At 46.9% G+C, this 14,905-nt stretch overlaps 2 non-coding genes across 2 annotated transcripts; one reads left to right on the top strand and one right to left on the bottom strand.

Moving 5' to 3' along the window:
- Nucleotides 1-5,847: 5,847 nt before the first annotated feature.
- Nucleotides 5,848-5,920, top strand: TRNAF-GAA (transfer RNA phenylalanine (anticodon GAA)). Its single transcript has one exon. It is a non-coding gene; the product is annotated as a tRNA-Phe (tRNA).
- A 697-nt stretch (nt 5,921-6,617) lies between these two features.
- Nucleotides 6,618-6,699, bottom strand: TRNAL-AAG (transfer RNA leucine (anticodon AAG)). The gene has a single exon. It is a non-coding gene; the product is annotated as a tRNA-Leu (tRNA).
- Nucleotides 6,700-14,905: the final 8,206 nt, after the last annotated feature.

Genomic DNA, 14,905 nt, shown 5'->3' with positions numbered 1-14,905 from the left:
GGACTGCGAGGCGTGCGGCAGTTACTTATAGTCTAAGAAAAACATGTGCCCACCTCAACCTCTGTCTATATGAAGGATTTTGTATGTGCAACATTCTTGAAAGGAATTGCTCCATTTTACTTTTTTTCAAGTGAAACAGAGAGCTGTGAGTGTGGTGGAACCTAGTTTTTGGTGAAGTGTACTTTGGAAATATAAAAAGCATAAGATGCAGGGGTCCCTCTGTGCTCACATTAATATGTGTCATTTTTCATCAAACCCATTGCCAATTAACGCGTGAACCCTCATTACCAGCAGCCCAGTTAATTACTATTTTCACTGGAACATGAGGACAATGATGAATTAAGCACATAAACCAACCGTTTTATTATTTAAAAAAATAAGTAACTGGGTGGTAAGTATTACACCCTATAAACTGCGCCTCAGCGGAGTAGGATTTTATCAGCTAAATGTCTGCATTGTAAGGGTATAGATTTAGGTTTGGAAGGTGGCAAAACAGTGATGCCAAGATCAGTTGTCACTTCGTAAGCTTCGCTCTGTCGCATCAAGTCTGCTATTTCACCGCATCGAGCATGTGTGGTTTGGGCCCTGCCTAGTCCCAGTGAAATGAGGGGGTACAGAGATGTATACCATTGTATGAAAGAGGACGCATGGCCTGTATTACTCATAAGTAGCTCTATCCTTTGTGCCACACCATGCCTTTAAGCAGATGCGCCGAGTGCAAACATGGACAATGCACCCTGTTATGATGAATGCGCTGCCCTCACGGCCGCCACGGACATTCAGTGTGATACATAGTGGCTGCTTCAAAGCTGCTACGTATTTCCTAAGGAAAGACGGTGGCCCCAACGTACAATTACAACAGGGAGTTGTCATATGCTCTAAACGGCGCCAAGTAAATAGCCGAAACAGAGGTGTATACTTAGAATGCTCCAGGGATTATGAAATTGATGAACCATAATCCAATTAATATAACAAGATTTTAATTAAAGGATTGTTTTCATCCTGATGAAGGTGAAAATAATCTACTGTACACCGAAACACCGCATCGACTGTTTTTAACAAATTTTATTTGTCTCATCAAGATAAAGAGATCCGTATTTTTTTTAGATTGTAACCCTTAGGGAGGTTCAATTATGATTTAAATGAATACAAATCCTTTTTTAATCAAATATCTTTTGTATATGTGCTTTGTAATGTACTGTGTATTGTTAGAATATTGTAATATTTTGTGAAATGAAATTAAGTCTGTGAAAGTAGACTCTGTCTTTTTGCTTACATATAAGCAAAATTATTGCTGTGTTTAATAGGTTTCTCTCTTTTGTAGCACTGTGTAACAGGGTTTATGTCCTTAAGGTTTTTCAAATATAGCCCCTCCCTGTAAACTCTATAGGGGTACCTTCCTCCTTTTTGATGCTACCTAGATCACACAACAAACCGCATAAAATCTGACAACGCTACTTCAAAATTCAAAAAGATGTATTTCATGTGAAGCTTTGATATAAATAAGTCACACTATATCACTGCACCCAGATTCAGTTATTAAAAGTGAGTTTTTAAACGTAAACCGTTAGAGCCCTATAAGGAAAGACAATTGTCACCTAAACACTGTATGTGACCCAAATTAATATAGAGCAACATTAGAGTGTAACAAAATCAAGCATAATAGGTTTTGCACAATTGGTATTCTGAACTCACATATTTGAAAGTGCTTTCATACACAATAATGAAGAAAAATACATTTTGGTGAAATAAAATATTTACCTGAGATCAGACAATTAAAACAGGCAAGCCGTGATTTGTCCAGCTTTTCTGTTTTTACTTTGCACAGATCAACCAGGAATAGGGTATCTATTTGTCTTTCCTTATGTTAAGGCTTTGGTTTTACCTCTTTGTACGTTTCTGCAGTTTTTTTATAGTGCAAAATCGACTCGAGGGTATTGAAGTACTTTACATGGGCATTAGTTATAGTAATTTTTTATAGTCAGGGGAGACTAAGGGGCATATCATCAATAAACTGTGATAAACATCGCAGAGCGCACTTAATTTGCTTAATGCCAGATTTTTTTATTGAAGTTTTGTATTGCGCTAGCTGGATCTAAAGGTATCAGAGCGCTTCACAGCATTTACAGTTATGAACAGGAAATTTTGGACGGGGACCTATAACAGAGGACAAAGGAAAATATTAATCTGCAGTTCACCAACTTAAGAGCAAAATGGAACATAGTTCAAGAGCGCATCTTCAGGCTGTGGGGTATCGAGGAGGGGAGATAGCTGTCCCACCCCCAGTCACTTGTGGATTTCTCGTTACGGTCGAGAGCGCTCTAGGAAGAGGGCTTTGAGTAGTATCTTGAATTTCGGGAAGGAGGTGGTCATTCTGATGTGGGGGGCGATGGAGTTCCAGATCTTGGTTGCATTTCCCGCAAAGGATTTATTTGCAGTTTTATGTTGCCGTGATTTCAGTGTGATGAGTCTAAGTGTGTTGGAACTTCTGAGGTTCCTGGACTGACCGACCCTTTTGAGTGTGGCGGCCAGATATTCTGGTTTGCCAGTGTGCAGGGCTTTGTGCGTGAGGCAAGCAGTATGGAAGCTGGCACGTTGGTCGATAGGGAGCCACTTCAGTTCCTTGAGTGCTGGTGAAATGTGCTCATATTTCTTTGTTCCTGTGACCATTCTTGCTGCGGCATTGAGGGTAGTGGTAAGAGGGCCTAGGTGGGATTTTGCTGTCCCGGTCAGTGCTGCAATACCATAGTCATTCTGGAGAGCACCAATGCCTGAGTGGCCTGTTTAAGATCTTTCAAGGGGAGGAATGGTTTTATTTTGTGATTGCCGAGATAACGCGTTATCATCAGCGCTTACCTCCACGGCGATGGATAATACAGCGATGGTGACAAAATGAGGGAAGATCGCTGGAAACCCAGCAATACAACTACAGAGCTAAGGGAATCCCTGGTGATATGACGATGTGGACTTAGGCTTAGAATCCACCTCAGTTTATGAATATAGCTAAGTCTGAAATTTTGCAGACATTAGCTGATGGCGATAACCGTGGTTAGCGCAGCTTTTTATATTGGTATGGGTGTCCTGGGTCAGGTGGTTGATGGAGAGTAGTGCAGTTAGTGATATTTCCCATGTTGTTGTGAGAGGAAAAGCCTTCTTTGAATCTCATTAGAGATGCGATGCAAGGTGTTAGTGGAACGGCGGCTGACACAAGGAAACACGCGCTGATACCTATTAGCTGGTCCTTGCTGATAGCGAGGTAATTTATTTGCCGCTTTTCAGACAAAAACGGCCGTTAAAGCGGCGTTGTTGGCCTTGTTGATATGGCCCCACATGATTTTCCAAGAAAAACAGGATGCTGAGCCAACACCAAGACCCGAACCAAGTCGGCAGTTCTGGCCATAACGCCACAAAATGGGTAGAGGGAGGAAGGCAGACAAAAGCCACATGAAAATTTGGCTCATTAAGGGCTCCTGCTACCAACAGGACCTCAAGCTGAGCCAGAACCATACTTCAGACTCGAGCCTGGCTTGAGCTTTCACCAGCTCGCCCATCTCTAGTGCAATGACAGTGCACATAATTTTTGTGATGAACTGTCAGTGTTTCTCTTAAGAGCATCTTTGCCTCTGCGCCCACTTCCATAATATGGCGCATGCACGAAGTCAAAGTGATTCTCTAAGACCCCATGCAAATAGTTGAAGATAACGCTGGCAGTTGACCGTCGCTAGCAGTAAATACAGAATGGGCCGCTCAAGTATCTGCAGTCCCTTGTGTAATCCCATGCAAAAAGCAAGTGCACATGCCTATTGTGTATGAGTTTAGTAACTGGTAACATGACTTGAATGGATTCAAGATTAATACATTATATTCAGTGCCTCTAGAATTATGTGGTAGGGGACGCTCAAATTATGCAGCACGGTTAAATAAACTACATGGCAAGAAAAGGATTATGCAGCCTTATGTGCCACATTTTGTGCTAGTACTACTTCATTAATTAGTCATCTGTAAACTTGTTAACACTGTCTGGGCATTAGATGTTTCTCATTAGTACCAGTCTAGCACCCAAATATAGCAATAAGCTACAGAAAGGCGACCAGTCAACCTTTGCAAAGGTCCTTCCATTTCGGGGCAGCACGTGTCATTGCGTTTTTAGTAACTTTTGAACTGTTTGAACTAGAAACACTTTTTTTTTGTTAAAAACTGCAATTACGCAGCAGATGTTGGATTATGTGGCATATATGGCAAATCTACAATTATGCAAAACTCGCTGCGGCTGCTCAATTGCATTAATCCAGTGGCCAAATGCCTTTTTGAGTGACACTCAATGCCCAATGCGCTATCCATCGCGACACAAAGCCTTGTGCTGTAAATCTCAACAATTTTTCACATAAGTGACAAAAGTAAGCAATTGTCTTTGATGTATTTTTAGTTATGAGAAGTATAAAGCTTAGTCACTGTTCAGCAGCTTTGTCTCTTGGGGCAGCTAGCGGAGATATCACTCATATTTCCACTTCCACCCGAAGACTACTAAATAGGGTCTGGCAGTTCATGCATTATGTGTTATTAACAGGGCTTTAAGTGGGATGAGAAAACGGAGGAGTCTCTCTATGGGGCGTGACTGATGTAATGAAGGGTGTGGCTTAAAAACATGCAAGCTACAATTCTGTGATTGGCTAAGTGTGCACCCAGATATATAATACAACAAGTAACATTACACCTAAACCAGGACTATTGACTTTTCCAATCCTTGTTAGTTGCATATGTCAAAAAAGCAACAACTATGGTTTCTTTATATATAAAATTAAAAATGCTTTAGTTGTTAAATTATGGGAAAAGTGAAAGAACTCTAACAAGTCACTTTGACCTTAAATCAAAAGCAGTAAAAATTGGTACTGCTGCAGAACTAAACAAAATCCACCTTGAGGAGGAGGGCAAAAATAAAGAGCCCCATAGGGACCTGTCTCTGCCCCTGCTTTTTAGAATAGCCGGTGCTGAGCACCATCAGGACCCGGCCCACTTAAAGCCCTGGTTATTAAACCCACCCTCCGCTGCTCTCTCTTTCAGCTCTCACTCTCTATCTCTCTGCTACTCTCTACCTGCCCTCTCTGCTGCTCTCCCTCTCTCTCTTTCAGCTGATGTCTCTCTGCTACTCACTCTCTCTCTTTCTCTCTTCTCTCTGCAGCTCTCCCTCTCTCTCAGAGCTCACTCTCTATTTTTCCGGTGCACTCTCTGTCTCTGCTGCTCCCACTCTTTCTCTTTCAGCTCTCACTCTCTATTTGTCCGGTGCTCTCTCACTGTCTCTGCTGCTCCCACTCTTTCAGCTCTCAATCTCTCTTTCTTTCTCTTCTCTTTCTGCTGCTCTCCCCCCTCTCTCGCTCTTTTCTTTGCTGCTCTCTCAGCTCTTACTCTCTTTCTCTTTCTCTCTCTGTCTCTGCTGCTCTCTCTTTCAGCTCTTACTCTCTATCTCTCTGCTGCTCTCTCTGCTGCTCTCTCTGCTGTTATCTCTTTCTCTGCTTCTCTATCTCTCCCCTCTCTCTGCCGCTCTCTCTCTCTGCTGCTCTCTCTCTGATGTGTCTTTCACTCTTGAGAAGTTTGGGGTGAAAAACAGGAATTGGGCAAGTGCTTAAAGTAGCCGTACTCACTGGGTCAGAGAGAGCGCTCCGTCGAATACTGATTGACTCCTGGGCATGAGTGACCGCCCTCAATAAGCGCAATGAAAAGGGGTTTGTAGTGACACAAGGAGTAGTCAAAGTAGCTGTTAAATCACTCCACCTTACAATACCGATAATTACATTGTATGACGCATACTTATACCCAGTTTACCTGAATGGTGTTTTTAATGTCTCAGGCGCCGAAATAGCTCAGTTGGGAGAGCGTTAGACTGAAGATCTAAAGGTCCCTGGTTCGATCCCGGGTTTCGGCAGGTCCCATCTTTTGTCCTTCGTTGATGTTTATAATTTCCTCCGCGGTCGCAGTCTTTTCTCGCTGCTGTTCCGTCTTCCCTGCCTCTCCACTTTCACATCATCATTCTCCCTTCGCCCTTCCTCATTCCCACCTGCGGACTCTTCCTCAACCGGGCACTGCAACGAATGTTTAATGCTTTGTCTTCTCTGTGACCCGCTCGTTCACTCATTGAAAGTTGTATTGTATGTTTACAGATTTATTGTATTTTTACAGATTGGAAGAGGCTCTGCAGCTGCGGAGGAAACACACACAGTCTAAAGCCGTCTCACGCTTCAGGCGTGAGAGAGAAACATGTTCCCTTCCTCTCTTCCAGCGCCACTCACCATTAATGTGCACCAGTGTGCGGGTGTGTCTGTCCCATCAGAGCGAGGGATGTGGCAGGGTGGGCCTCTCCACAGAGCCCACCTCTCAGCAGCCCGCTCCCCTGGCTGCAGCGGTTCCGGGTATAGTCCTTTTGTGAGGTTGAATATGCCACCGGTCCTGTGTTTTTAACACCCTATGTCCTTTCCTAACCTAACATAAACATTAGTTTGGAATAGACAGAGAGCAGCAAACAAAGGAGTACTGCTGTGGACGAGCAGTCCCGGAAACACTTTGCATTTTCAAGTTTGTAAATGAGAGTGCGGTGATGTATTAGTAAAAGAAAAAAAAATTCCTGGCAGCGGTGGGATTCGAACCCACGCCTCCGGAGAGACTGGAGCCTTAATCCAGCGCCTTAGACCGCTCGGCCACGCTACCACATTGCATCCATTGTGTAACACTTTATATAATGTAGACAAAGGCAGAGTTCTGCAGGGATGGTGTAGCTTGTTGCTATGTATCTCCTCTCCCCTGCAGTGCCCCACATCAGCGTCTTAAAGCCCCACCATGGCCCATTACCTCACCTTGGGCACCATGGGAACAACTAGAGCTGCTCCTATATTGCCCACTCTGCCTCCTCTATTCCCCCCACATGCCGTGAGGGATACCGGCAATCCAAAGAAGGAACTGGCTACCAAGCACTGGCCATCAGGCTCTGTGTGGGCCAAGGAAAGAAAGAAGTACAGGGGGTTTGAGATGGCATTGGCTGTCCAAACTAGTCCAGTCCAGTCCTTCCTCTTCAACCAGTCCAGATAAGACGCGCTCGTGCCCCTCCCCTTTCACTAGTTACTCTGTTGTGGCGTGGCCGCGCCTTACAGTCTACAACCAACTATCTGATGAACTGGCAGTGTGAAAGCGACATTCGATCACTCAAGCTTTCTTCACCCCCTTCATGAACTCGCTCGCTACAAACTCAAAAGGATGAGCAAAACAAGCATTTGCAATGCAATAGGCCCCGCATTGCTGATAGTTTGAGGTATTGGCATCGCAAATCATAATGCAACGCCCATATCTCATACTTTCAGTAAGGCGAGACCTAGTGCATTGCAAATGCTTGCGTAGTGAGCCAGGAACTAGCATTGTATTTCAAAGTGCAGTACCACAAGCTACTCCTAGAGCTCCCTAGTGAGCAAGGCACCAGCATTGTATGTTTCAGTGCAGTACTGCAAGCTGTTCCTAGAGGTCAGTAGTGAGCACGGCACCAGCAATGCAGACCTCTTTTGGTCACATATGGTACTGCACCCTGCAGAATATATGGTAAATCCACCTTATCCTAATGCATTGCATACAAGACAGTACTATGAGTACATTCACATAGCTAAGTCCATATCTACAATTAGAAACTCTGTAATGTGACAAAGTAATTATTACATTAATTTCAGATTAGGCTCTAATTTGCATGGAGCTGACGAAGGGAAATTTATAGATGGTCTCATGTAAATGTGAGATGTTCTTTCGAGTGAAGTAACAACTGCCAGCTTAACTTAGGACCAAGTGTGTGTCTTGCCTGAAGCCTTCTGAGCAAATAGGGCCTTGAGGCTGTAATTAAAACTCATGGAGTAACAACACAAATAACAGGGGGTGTCCTCATGGGAGGTTACAAGAAGAGACGGGGTGGTACTAAGGAGGGACTACTAAGCCTATTGACCAATGAAAAGCCACCATTAACAAAGGACAGGGAAAGACGCCAATTAAAAAGATGGGTGAAAATGGCCGGAGCTTTATGCCCATATTCTGAATACAGCATTTTTCGAAGAGACAGCGCAAGAGCTGCCTAGGCGAAACCTAAACATTGCCTCCCATCTTTCCAGTACACCTTTCACGAGAGCTCTGATGGGAGCCCAGATAGATGGATCAACAGCTAACATAAAATTGCACAGCCGGTTAACACTACAAGATATTGGCACCCCCCCCCCCCATCAGGCACAATTTATACACTTAACTCACCACCCAACCAAAGAAAATTAAGGCTGTGACTATCAGTCCCCTAAGGGGCCTCTTGAACTGCCTAGGAAGGGGTCTCAGAATGGGGTATCAATAGGACAATCTCAATCACTGAATTATTTGCAGCTACAACTGATTCCCGCCCATCACCGCAGCCGGGGAGGGATGGAGCCAATGCACTTCTGGGTCATTCAGAGCCCCCGTTGCACTCTCCAGCTGGTGCAGGGAGCTAACCACGGCACAAGTCCATCACCTGCCCTCGGATCACACTGACGAGGGAGGAAATACGTTGGCAACATACTCAGAAGCCATGGTCTCCCGAGAAATTGAGTCAAGAGGAGCCACACAACTAGGGAGGGCTCCCCAAATGGGGGCTCTAGCTAGTCTTTAACGCCCGCAGTCACAACTAAATGATTGTCTACAAAGATAATATTTAATGTGATTAAAAGTAGTAATAATAATACTGATAGTAATGGAAGTAGTAATAAATATAGTACTACAACTAATAATAATAATATTAATAATAGTAATTATACTATGATTGGTAATGGTAATAATAATAATAATAATAATGATGATAATAGCAATGAAAGTAATTATAATACAGATAATAGCAATGATCTAATAATAGAGTAATAATAATAGTAAATTGTTACCTTTTGCATCATCATCATCCCCGACCCAAATAATTAGCCGGCCCTTGTGAGGAGAGGGCAGCTTGTCCCTACTAAACAGGTATGGGATCTTTTTTAATCTCTAATTCTATTACAGGACCGAAGGCTTCGTAATATGCTTCTCTTTCTTTTTAATGCTACACACAGCAGCCAATGAAACACGTTGTATATGTAAACAAAACTACATTTCCCATGATGCTAACACACATCACTTCCTGTAATAGCCCATAAGAACCAGGCAACACCGTATATTGTCCTCTTTCTTTGCTGCTCACGCAGCCAGTAAAGTGCCTTTATTGCCTTCGTATTTACTTATATCGTATGCATGGTGTTATTGCCTGTTTTGTGATACGATTGTAGTTTTTGACTTGTAGTAAGCGTGCTCGCGCTGCGGTGCGTTTTCCATAAATGCCTACTTTGTAGTTTTTTATCATTGTAATGTTTGGCACGCATCGCGGTTAGCGTCTGCCGGGTGCGATCGCGCCTTCCTTCCCTGAGAGGTCGCGAGTGCACCGGGAGGCTGCGGGCGCTTTGGGAGAGCGGTGCTTGCTCGCGCTTGGTCCCGAGAGGCTCCTTTCTGTGCGCGCTGTGTGCACTGGTGGCGGCGGTTGCCGCTTGACTTTTAAGGTTCTTTGGGCACGGTACCGACTCGCCGACGGCGAGAATTATAAACTATTGTGAGCTCTGGTACTCAATTTAAAAACCTTCAACCAGTTCTTAGTTTACAAGCACTTCAAGATGGAGGGCATCCATCTTTTGACGGATCTGTTGAAACAGGGGGACTGGATGGTCCGTTTGGACCTGAAGGACGCCTACCTATCCATTCCGATTTTTCCTCCCCATCGGAGGTTTTTACAGTTTCAGTGGAGAGACCAATGGTACGAGTATTTGGTCCTGCCTTTCGGTCTCTCATCGGCTCCTTGGTGCTTCACCAAGGTGTTAAAACCGGTGATTGCATATCTCAGGGAGCAGGGGCTCCGTATGATAGTGTACTTAGACGACATCCTGATCATGGCACAGACGCAGGATATAGCTTCTCAGCACCTGCGCTTGACCATTGCTATGCTGCAAAATCTAGGTTTTGTCGTCAACGAGAAGAAGTCGGTTCTCTGTCCAACCCAGAAGATAGAATTTCTGGGCTTTGTCATAGACTCACAAAAGGCTCAGTTGAGTCTCCCGCGGTCGAAACTGCGCGACATTCAGAAGGAATGGCGCGTCCTGTTGTCCAGACAGATGGTGACGTTGCGAGCGATTGCCAGAGTAGTGGGTCTCCTGGCATCTTCTGTACAAGCAATATTTCCGGGGCCCCTACATTATCGGGCCCTTCAGAGGTTGAAGATTCGGCACCTGCAGGAGGGTCTCTCCTATACGGATCTAGTTCCTCTGTCGTCGGAGGTTCGGCAGGAACTCCAGTGGTGGTTAGGCCACGTGGAGGCTTGGAATGGTCGAGCCGTCTTCGGCTCCGTTCCGGAAGTGGTCATAGAGTCCGATGCCAGCCGTTGGGGCTGGGGAGCGCGTTGTGGAAATATTTCCACTGGCGGCAGGTGGTCTCTGCAGGAGCTAGAGCTGCACATAAATTGTCTCGAGCTGCTCGCCGGTTCGTTCGCAGTCCGAACCCTAGCACCCAAGAAGGTGTCTTGTAGCATCCTACTAAGGATGGACAACATATCGGCGGTGCGCTACATCAACAAACTAGGGGGTACAAGATCCTCCATGTTGGTCGAAATAGAGAAGGATTTCTGGCATTACTGTCTGACCCACCAGATTTCTGTCACAGCGGAGTACATCCCGGGTCAGTCGAATGTGGTGGCGGATTGGCACTCATGCCACCTGAAAGATTACAGCGATTGGCAACTCAACCCGAAGGTGGTGCACTGGTTACAAAAGATTTGGGGAACGTGTCTGATCGATCTTTTCGTGTCCCGCCTGAATCGTCAGATGTCTCTGTTCTTCAGTTGGAGACCGGATCCGTTGGCTCTAGTAACGGATGCCTTTTCTCAGGACTGGTCTCAGTCACTGAATTATGCGTTTCCCCCTTTATTCTGATTCCCCGATCGTACTCTCGAGTTCTGCGTCAGAAGGTGGAGTTGATTTTAGTGACTCACCTTTGGAAGTCGCAGCCGTGGTTCCCGAGCCTTCTGGAACTGTGCTGCGACCTTCCCAGGAGGATGCCGGATTCTCCGATGCTGCTCCTGGGCCCTCATTGAGAGATGCACCCGATGGTACTGTCGGGGCATCTAACACTGATGGCCTGGAGACTTTCAGGAAACGTTGGCTAATGCCAGAGTTTTCGGAACAAGCTTCAGCCTTCATTGATCAAGCCTGGGCTCCCTCCACGAGAAAGCGGTATACTTCCGCTTGGAAAGGCTGGGTTCATTGGTGCGTGGAACAACACGTGGATCCCTTGGGGGCAGGACTACCCTGTATCATAAATTTTCTTTCCTCGAAAGCCTTGGAGGGGTTAGCTTATCGTTCTGTTAATAACTTCTGCTCCGCGATTTCGGCGGGCCATTCTCAGATCGATAGTAAACCGGTAGGTATGCATCCCATGGTCTGTAAACTCTTGAAGGGGATTCGAGTTGCGAATCCGCCTAAGTCTAAGTATACGTCCTTGTGGGATGTCTTTAAGGTGCTCGATTTTCTCGCTAATTGGCCTCCAAATGATCTTTTGTCCAGAAAGCAACTTTCAGCTAAACTCGCTATGTTACTCTGTCTTTCGGCTTGTCGACGTTCTTCAGGCGTGAAGGCCCTGGATATTACGGGTAGAGTATTCACTCCTGAAGGGGTTTCCTTTAATATAACGGCTAGAACTAAGACTATGTCTCGATGTGTTGATTATTATGCTTTTCCTAGCAATACTAAACTTTGTGTAGTTCAATGCCTTAAAGCATATGAAGAATGTACAAAAAATGTAGGACCTCTGGGTGTTTCGCAATTATTGATTGCATTACTGAAGCCTTTCAGACCTGTTACTGCGGCTACTATAGCCAGGTGGTTGAAATTTATCATGCAGGAGGCTGGCATTGATACTCAGGTGTTTGGTGCACATTCGGTTCAGGGCGCCACGGCGTCTAAAAGTTTTATGTTGGTGTTGGACCCGGCCCATTGGGCAGGTTCACCCCAAGACTTTTTGCTTTTTCCTAGCCTGTTTCTGGAACCTGGTGGTGGTGATTTTAGGCCTCTGCGCACTTTTTCACTGTGGTACAGTGTAAAGTGCTTGAGCTCTCTGTGTATGTGTGGTGAGTGACGTGCCCTCCCATAGGAATGATTGGGGAATATGTATGCCCATGGTAGTTCCTGATGTGTGGGGAGTGCAGGGGCGAGTTTGATATGTGCGAACTCGTGAGATTGAATGCTGCGTAATGGTATATGCAGCATGAGTGTGTCTAGTCTAGAAGTGCCACTTTTAGAAGTTGCCATTTTTGTGTAATTTGTGTCTGGCGTGTGATTGCCTGGTGAGCCTGGTTCAGGAGTGCCTGGGCCTGCTTGTGGATTGACTGTCTGGTTTGAGGGTGGCAGGGGCTGGAGAGCCCAGGAGGTTGTCTGGGTCAGCCCATGGATGAAAGGCAGCATCTGCTGCCAGGGAAGTGGGAGGAGATGGCAACTGATAGTGAAGGGCTGTGCCTGCCAAACCACAATGCTGGCTCCACCCCCCGCTGGGCGACTGTCACCTCTGTCCCTGATACTGACAGGACTTCCCTAAACCCGGTTCTAGCTGGTTCTCACACTGCCTACACAAAGACTTCAAATACTTTTCTGTGTAAAAGAAGGGGCTGTGTCCCCTTCCAAGTTGTTCTTGTTTCTAAATTGAATCTGCCAGGGGCATGCTGCTGCTGGGGCTCAGGGGAATCCCTGGGCCCTGCCCAGCCCCTGGACCTCTGATGAACTTTCCTGGACTCCTGGGGGACCCCTCTGCCTTGCTTGGGTTGATGGGGGGGCTTGGCTTTGCCCCCCTGGGAATCTCTGGGACCTTTGCAGCATGGAGAAGCTGCATTTTCCTTGAGAGCGCTTTATCTGGACTTTCTAGCGCTTAGGAGCGCTTTATTTTCGCTGGACGCGCTGAGGTTCCTTGCCCGTATTTATTTAATTATTTACGAGTGCCCACCTCGATTTATGGATTAATTATTCAAGGCCGGTGCCACCCGGCATTTGCTGCTTCTACATTCTAAATCACCGCCGCTGCCCGGGACGAAGCACCGAAGGGGCCGCGCTTGGATTGGCCTGCTGTTGGGGGCTCGTCCCGGTGGGCCACGCTGCCATTGGCTGGCCGGTCTGGGATTGTTTGGTGATGCTTCCCCGGGCCGCGCTGTGATTGGCTGCCGGCCCGGGGAAGGAGGAAGAATGATGGCGGCGGCTGCTGCGGGGCTCCCGTGACCGAGGGGGAGCCCCGAGAGAAGAGGAGCATGGTGGCTGGTCGTCGGGGCCCCCGTGTGCTGGAGGGAGCCCCGGGAAGAGAAGTGGCCGAGAGGAAGTTGTTCCCGCTTCCCCCTGCCTGGGGGAAGCCTTTTCTTGCTTTACCGGTCTCCCGTGCGGAGAAGAAGACTGGCGACGCTGCGGCCACGAGGGAGACTGCACGGGGAGAGCGCCGTAGCTGTAGTGAGCCGAGGCAAAGGGGGCCCGAGGCTGCCCCCACTGCAAGCAGCAGATGTCTTCCGCCTGCCCAGAGGAGAGCCGCCCCAGCATCTGTGAAGCCGGTGAGTGGGGCCTGAAGTGTTGAATCGGGGAAGTGGGCGTCGGGGCACATTGCCGGTGCCCGCCCCCCCAGGTGGCTCAAGCTTCCTTTTGGAGGGGCGCTGAGAGGCCCCAGCGAGGCCTCAGAGTTTAGAGCCCCAGAGGCTCCGGGGGCATATTTGGTTTTAGAGCCGGAGAGAGGCTAATGGGCATTTTTACTTGCTGAGAGCCTGAGAGAGGCTCTGGGGGCATGCTTTGTTCTTTGGAGCCCCGAGAGGCTCCCGCCCCTATTTTTGATTCGCGAGCCCAGCGAGGCTCGAGGTGCCATGGCTTGCAGAGCCTGAGGGCTCCATGGTGCATTTATAGTTTCAGAGCCTGTGTGGCTCCAACGTTTGGGACCTGTGCGATGCCCAGAGCCTGTGTGGCTTCAGCGTGGCGCAGTTTGCGCCTAAGGGTCAGTGAGGACCCTGTCGCAGTTTGGACTCCCAGCTGCCCAGCAATTAGTGGGCAGGCGCACCGTTTAGGTCTTGGGATGTCCTCAGGTGCCCAGCAAGTAGTGGGCACCTGCTACATTTAGGCTTGTGCTTGGACTGGCGCTGCATGGCAGCGCGCCCTGACACTTGGACACAGGGCGTCTGAGCCCCAACAAGGCCAGTTGGCCTAGGAACTGCCACAGGTAGTGGCTTATGTGAGTTTTGCCAATTGTATGGTTATTGCACCTCTGAATGTGTTTTCTTGCATCATGTGTTATTCCTGCACCTCTGAATGTTCTTAGGCATCATGTGTCTTCTTGTGCTGCACCTCTGAATGGTTTTTATTGCATCATGTGCTTTGTTCTGAACACCGCTGAATGTGTAGGTTTATGCATCATGTGTTTCTCTTTACTACTCCTCTGAATGTATATGTATGCATCATGGGTAATGTGTACTTTCCTAGACCCCTAAACGCTGTGTGATACTTAGGTGGTTGTCCTTACACCTCTGAATGTTTTAGGCATCATGTGTCTTCTCTTTACTACTCCTCTGAATGTGTTTCATGCATCATGGGTAATGTGTTCTTGTTTATACCCCTAAATGTATTTTATTCTTAGGTGGTTGTTCTTTTTAGTACAGGTGGTCCTAGTGAGGTCCTGGTACCTGTTCCCAGTAGTTACTGGATGTGATTTATAACTGTTACTTTGTGCTACAGTGATGTTATATTCTTTTATTCTAATTTCTGACAGTATTTCATTTCTACTAAGTGCTGGTTCTGACAGTGGCCCATGTGGCCCTGTCTTGTACTTAATCCCTTGTGAA

Source organism: Lissotriton vulgaris, chromosome 1_1, assembly GCF_964263255.1.
Source record: "Lissotriton vulgaris chromosome 1_1, aLisVul1.2, whole genome shotgun sequence".
In the NCBI taxonomy this organism is placed as follows: Eukaryota; Metazoa; Chordata; class Amphibia; order Caudata; family Salamandridae; genus Lissotriton; species Lissotriton vulgaris.
This window is presented reverse-complemented; position numbering and strand designations above follow the sequence as displayed.